General features: G+C 47.1%; 1 long non-coding RNA gene across 1 annotated transcript in view; it reads right to left on the bottom strand.

The window, feature by feature from the left end:
* Positions 1 to 1085: 1085 nt before the first annotated feature.
* LOC116546040 overlaps positions 1086 to 7273 on the bottom strand; it is a 9910-nt gene continuing 3722 nt past the window's right edge. The window contains exon 2 of the long non-coding RNA XR_004266558.1: positions 1086 to 1537. This is a non-coding gene — a long non-coding RNA (uncharacterized LOC116546040). The remainder of the gene's footprint in view (positions 1538 to 7273) is intronic.

A 7273-nucleotide genomic window follows, 5' to 3' on the forward strand; every position in this document is an offset into this window, starting at 1 on the left:
ATATAAAATGTAAAACTGATAATAAAGTGGCAGTGAAAGAATAAGATAAAGGGTCATTCAGACAGCTATATGTTAAGTTAAAATGTTTAGTGAGTACTTGACAGCAAGATTTGTGAAAGACAAACGAGAGGTGAGAATTGTTGCTGAATCTCCAATTGCTATTTTAAATCTTACATGGTGAAGATTTGCAAAAATTTCAAATTATTTTAGCTAATAAAGAGTGCTTAAATAACTGTAGCCACAGTAGCTACATGCTTCATTCAAAACTAATAAAGCCAGTAAGTTAATAACAGTAATTAACTCCCACTGCACTATACTCTCTTCTATAGATGCTTTGTAACATACAGTTGATATTCAAGGAGTTCGGAAAAGCAAAACACAGAAAAGACATGATGTGCATGTGATGGGGAGAAAATCTTGTATCAAGAAAAATAAATGTATTTGCTGCATAACTGTGTATGCTCCCACAAGAGCTATGAGCTTATGAGAACACAGCAGATCATTAATTCATAAATAACCAAGAATGGCAAGCACAGTTTCTCTGTGAATATCCAGTAATTCTTCAAGAGCCTTTTAAAATACCTGGTTAACTACAACATTGGGTGAAAGGATTATCAAAATGAAAACATTTTGAAGAGAAGGGTCAAGGAGATTCAGAAGATGGGGAATTAAACTGAGACAGTTGGTAGGAAGTGGCATGTAATATATGCTGAATGCACAGCATAAAATGTTCTTATTCACTCAGAAATTATTTCAGCTAACATTCTGAAAGGTCTCTAGAGGTAGCGGGTTAAATGTCATTTTGTGATTTCCTTTTGCTTTTTTTTTTTTAATTTCCTTTTATACACCTTATACAAAAGGCCATTCGTCAAGTTCAAGAATAGGAAGGACACCGTGCCAGTGGGCTGTTGTTGTTGTTGCTGCTGTTAAGAAAGGGAGTTTACATCCCAGCATGGTGCCCAAAATGGTGTCCAAAGTGCCTCCAGAGCAGCTGCAAAGCAAATGGAATTTCTACAGCAACTCAAGAGCTACGGAAACCAGTCTATTTGCAGAGAATTATCTAGATGGGACCCATATTCTATTGATTTGAGCAGTAAAAGAAAAAATAAACCTTTATTTTCTTGTGTATTTTGTGAGACACGCACACACAAGAAAAAAGGACTCAAAGCAACAAACAAAACACACTTAGAAACTCCGTGGGGAAAAAGGTCAGGCTACTATTGACAAGTATGTAAAGACACCTCCTAAACCATGGGAAAACATGTAGAAATCGTTTCGACTCACTGCATTCAGAACCCATGGAAGGGAATCACAAAACTGCACTTTGGCATTGTTGGCCTGAAAGGATATCTATTTATCATCTTATAAGACAGCTCGAATGATCTTTATCTACTTTGCCCACTTTCTGACCCAAATTCAGGGTTTTTATGGAAAATTGCAGTCAGTTTGATTGATGAAATCCAAAGATGTCTAAAATGGCACCAAAGATCTCCAACTGTGCAGACTCCAACCGAGGGCTTCAATGTTGGCATTGTTCCTGAAGGAATAAAAAAAAAAAAAGAAAAAGAAAAACTTGAGAAAAACAGGCAAAAGTTAGAGAATTTCTGCTTTAAAACTTCAAATTTCAATGAAGATCCCCAAACCCATTATCCCTGTTCACACGTGCGAACTGGGCGGACATCAAAGTATTTCCCACACATTGCAACAAAACCGGGTTTCTCTTGAACCAACAAACCTTTTTTGTAACCGGCTGAATGGCTGTATCTACGGAGCCAGCAGGTTGTAGAAAGGCGCTCGCAGCGTGGAGGAGCCGGTAGTTGGAGAACCAGGCGCGCCTGATGGGGCGCAGGAAGGAAAAACTGACCGACGCGATGGCCCCTGCCACCGGCCATTTGGGGCTTTCAAACGCCCTAACGAGGAGGAGTCCGAGCGGCCACTGAAAGCCTCCCTGTTCCTGGGCAGGGCAGCCAGAGTGCACTCCCCTCTCCCGTCCCAGCCTCCCGGCGGCGCCACCATTAACCCGGAGCCAGACCCAGGCGGAGGCCCCGGCGCCAAGGCCCGCGGAAGCAAGAGACAGCCGTGATAGTCTTCGAAACCCGGTCCAATTTCTAAGACGGCGCATTATAGTGGAATATTGTCACCTGCCTAATTGTTCTAAGCTGGCCTTCGCCCCTCCCCCATTAGTAATAAGAGCTTAAGCGCTCTTCCTCCCCGGTTACCAGGTCCGGGAGCTGATGAATGAACCCTCTAGTAGGGGAAAATCTTGGGAGCTGTCTCCTGTCCTATTACCCAAGGGGGCCGGCTATAAATCTTCCTTCATTTTAACCACATTTACCCTCATCCTCCGGGCTAGGGATGCTGCGTTAAGATTGCACTGATGTGCCAATGCTCTGGACCAGCTGCTCCTAAATACAGACAGGTCCTTGTCAATTAAGGCTTTGAGAAGCAGGTCCTCGGGCCCTGGGGCATTGGAGCAGCCAGCAGCGTGCAGCCCCCACAATTAGTATCCATTTGGAAGGGACCTTCAGGGCACAAATGCACAGGCAAAGGAAGAATCAAAACACCAGGCAACTTCAATTCTGGAAATTGGTCTTGTAAGTGTTGTGAAACTGAACAGACGGCCTCCAAGAAGGGAGCTAAGATTTCTGGTGCGAGATGGGCCTCTCCTGCCCCCCTTCCCTAGATCATCCCTTTGTTTTGTTTCAAGCCCGGCAGTAGATTGAGTTTGTGGATAGGTTTGGGGGGAAAGGAAGATAAATGAATACATTCATTTGCCCGTTCCAAGCTGAGGTTGTCTTTTGTGGCCACCTCAAGCAGCTGGTCAATCCTGCCCAGACCCTGGCCTTTGGCCCAGGGGGCGCTGGACAAGACAGGCGTTCCAAGGAGAAGAGCTGCGATGTATCAGGTCAGCGAGGCCAACCCGCCGGTGGGCCAGGCAGGACATTAGCAGCTAAACAAAACCCAAAAGGCTCAGGGGGCCTGGGGCACCACTAGGGAAGGTGTTTGTTGAAGCAATTAGGAGCAGTTGGTAGTTAGGGGCGGAGAAGAGGGCAAAGCTTGTGACACAGGGCAACTTAGCTGGACAGCAAGGGTGGACATTCAGAGGACATCACTGTTTAAGAATGTGTGACCCCACCAAGTTCAAGAACAGAGCAAACAGCACAGGCCATTAGGGACAGCCGTCAAACGGATGGCAACAAAACCAAGAGGGGCATTGAGAAAAATCTTTCAATATTAAATATGGAAAAGTATTAGGGACCAGGGCAGAGGGTCAATGAAAGTCAACAAGGGTGTCGGCTTAATGAGATAAAGAATTTAGTATCAAAAATGCATAAATCTGCACGGAAGGCAGCCCTATAATGGAGATAAAAGAACCAGTTCAGTCAACATTCTGTGATAATGGCACCACAATAGATAGCATCAGGTTTTTAACATTGAACACAAAAGTTAAGAGAATGAAAGGAAAGGCAGCTCCCTTAATTGAGAACCTGCTGGAAGATTTCCACAGGCCAAATGCCTTGCTGGCTGCTTTGCAAACGTTCTGAGCCTCTGAGCCTCAGGAGAAAGGTGGGCCTCTTTTTTGGGGGGGGGGGGGGGGGGGGGGGGTTTCCACCCAACCTTTTCCCCTTACAAGGCTTCCCCGCTCAGAGGCACACATTTTCTCTATAAGAGTCAAAGTCCTTTCTCTCAAAACACACTGTGATTTTCCTCCACCCGTTTCAGCAAGGAGATAAGGTTTCTTTTAAAATTTGCTTCACCTCCCTAACCTAAGTAAGCTAACAAAGTTCTTAGCAAGGAATATATTATAAAAAAGAACAGTTTAGGTTTTATTTTAGTTTTCCTGCTAAGAATAAAAACACGTATTTCTTCAGAAGGGAGGATCAGCCCAAAAGCTTCAAAAGACTTTTTCACTGTCCTCACTTTTTTCCAATCAATAACGAATCTTATTTTCAAGGAATCTTCCAAGCTGCAGAGTCCTTAACAATCACTGAAGCTTAACGAAGCAAATATTTCTGCTGTATGTGCCAGAACTCTCTGGGATTTCACCTATACATGAAAAAGACCGTCTCTTTAATATCCACAGGTGGATGCTGAAAATCAAGGAGAGAATGTCCTATCCTGACAGCAGTATGGCAAGTGGTATGTCATTTCAACAGTGTACATCTGCTGCCCAAGACTCTAATTGTTGCCGCACCAAAAGAAAGGGGAAACCTATCTTCCAGGCACTCATTATTTGGGGATGCCTTCTACAGAGTGGAGTCATAGCTTCTTGTTTGTATTTTTTATTTCCATGATACTTGATAGTTTTCAAAACACATTTACACACATTATCAGAGTTGATCCTCACAGCTATTTGGTAGAGTGAATGGGGCAGGCATGATTATTCCCACTGTCTGTGAGAGGAAGCAGATTCAGAAATGTCAAATAAGCCAACTGACTTTACTAGATCAATGACAGTCCGATTCCTAACCTAGTGTGCGTTTTACATCTTCCCTGTACTTTGTCCTCCACGATTTGGAACTGGAGGTTCAGAGGCATGGTCAGAAACTGTTATCTCCCTCAAGCCTGTGTAGACACTTTGATGTTCATGCCTATAGGGGCTGTGAATAGTGCCTGTTTTAGAACACTAGACGCCTTAGGGGACTTGCAGAGCATGCATCCAATGCCCTCATTTTACAGAAGTCAAAACTGAGGCTCAGAGTCCTTCAGTGCCTGACCAAGGTCCCCAAGACAGGAGCTGGTAAACCTAGGCTGAACCAAAATCCTGTAGTCCCACAAACAAGTTAAATCAGAAACCCTCCAGTATCCACTACACCCAATTTTCTGGTTTTCATTGTTTATTTCTTTGTCTTTCATCTCATATGGGATTATCTCCTGACAAACATTTTTGGACTCAAAGAATGAGTAATGGCCAGTAAATGAATAGATGGGATTAGGGAGACTAATCAAAGAGACACCAGCTTGGACCCACCTCCAGTGACATTGACAGTGATAACGTGAAAACCATACTGCACACATTTGGATGTCTTGTGTGTGTGTGTGTGTGTGTGTGTGAGAGAGAGAGAGAGAGAGAGAGATAAAGTTTTGCTCTGTTGCCCAGGCAGGAGTGCAGTGACTTGATCTCAGCTCACTGCAACCTCTGCCTCCAAGGTTCTCCTGCCTCAGCCTCCTAAGTAGTTGGGATTACAAGCATGCACCACCACGCCCAGCTAATTTTTTGTATTTTTAGTAGAGATAGGGTTTTGCCATGTTGGCTAGCCTGGTCTCGACCTCCTAACCTCAGGTGATCCACCTGCCTCGGCCTCCCAGAGTGCTGGAATTACAAGCATGAGCCACTGTGTTCAAAAAAAAAAAAAAAAGGGAAAATAATGTGTTATAAGAAAAACTGGCCCCACAGTTTTGTGTTTGTTTTGATTTAATTTGATACAGCTGCTAAGTCAAGGTCTTGTTCCTGCAACTGTCACTTCTCTCACTCTTAAACAAGGAAAGCCCAGGGCACGGGGCCTATGTTCAACAGAGCTTACTCTGGCAAGGCCAGCCTCAGCTCCTCCCATATTCTTCTGCAGGCAGAAACATCAGGGACAGTTAGGAGCCCAAACCTATCAGGGGGTGGATAAGACTCTATACCATCACACTTGGGAGTCACTCTAGCCAGCTGACTTCTAAGAGCCCTTCCATCTCTAAATTCTGAGATCCTGTCCCGATCTTCTGACTTGTAGCCAGCTGGGACTAAGTAGGCAGGAGATGACTGGTAGGAAGGCCCTGGCAGGTAATGCTCCCCACCCCCCCACCCCCACCCAGAGGATGCCTTGGGGAGCAAAGCTGGCTCTGGCATCTCCAGGCCCATGCCAGCTGGAGTGACCAGACCAGGCGATTTCCACGGAATCCTCTGAATCATTCCCATCCTCTTACCACCATCAACTCCCTCCTGTCTTGGCACCTGGCAACCGACCAGAGTGCATGGCGCCAGCTTGGCACTTCCAGGGCTTGCCTCCTCCTACCCTTGCCAGATCTGGTCATTGAGAGCACACGTGGGGCACCTGGCTGCTCCTGCCCACTGGCCCTGTCCCCCAGCTGCACCTCAGACAGCCGGGACCAAGCAGGGCATCAGCACTCCTGAGAGCTGCCGTCCTCCCTGAGAGCTGCTGTCCTCCCTCTCCACCTTTTCAGCCCCCACTCCCATGCCAGCTACCAGGGGAGAGGATTTGGGAGACCAGACCACTGCCTGGAGCACCAAGTGTCTGTAGACCACCTTGTAAAACTCAGGACACCCAGAACAGCACACCCGTGCTCCACAGCATAAACAGGGAGAAACCTGTCTTCACAGGGAGGAACTGTCCTCCACAATTTGGAAGGACAATGTGAATTCCAACATACACCAGAACCCAAACTAGAGGTGGACCAGACGGGACTAGAATTTGCAGGTTTAAAGCTTTTTTTTTTCTATAGAAAAATGTAAGTTAGCTAAATGCAACAAAGATTTTCCGCAGGTTCAGGAGGTCAAGCAGATGTAGACAAGCGCAGGGGAGTTATTTATGTCAAGTTGGGTTATTGTAAAGGCGAGAGAGAGAATCACCCAGGCGGCTTAGGCAGCCAGTGGGCCTGCTCGGGGTCAGGGTGGCAGGCAGTGTGTCCATCCTGGCGGGACAGTAATTGCCCCGGGTCTGACACGACGCCGGGAGCTCAGGGCACCTCCATCCATCTCCATCCAGTTAGCGATGCGCCCCCCGACCGGGCGGGTGGCCCGGCTTGGGCCTCAGCTCGGAATAATGAGAACAATTGTCTCCCAGCCTGGCACAGCCCTCCACCACTCCTACGGTTCCATGCCCCTCTCATTTCTCCAGCCCTGCTTGTTCCCCAGCCTTGGCGATGGGGATCAGGTGGGAGGTCAGCTCCAGATGCAGTTGCCCTGAGCTCAGAGAGCAGCTAAGTCAGGGTGCCCCCGGAGGAGATCGAAACCTCGGCCCCCACTGCCCTCCACTTTGCCTCCTCCAGCCACTAACCCACCTCTTTCTCCACCTGTCCAGCGAATCCAGCTGCCCGGCCTTTCCCTCTCACCCAAGAACCCCCGGCTCCTGCCTCTAGAATTTTCCACCAGCACTGGGGGCTGGTAAAGATTCTGCCCCCTCTGACAATTTAATAGTCTCAAGTCATCATCTGCGTGACACTGGCCATCCATCTTCTCCCAGGGGAGGACAAAGCCGGGCCTCCCGACTCCAGGCCTCTCCCTCCCCAGCTCTTTCTATTTTGGGACAGCCTCACCACAATGGCG

The sequence above is a fragment of the Sapajus apella genome, unplaced genomic scaffold (genome assembly GCF_009761245.1).
Source record: "Sapajus apella isolate SASKATOON/1434 unplaced genomic scaffold, GSC_monkey_1.0 scaffold5, whole genome shotgun sequence".
Taxonomy (NCBI): Eukaryota; Metazoa; Chordata; class Mammalia; order Primates; family Cebidae; genus Sapajus; species Sapajus apella.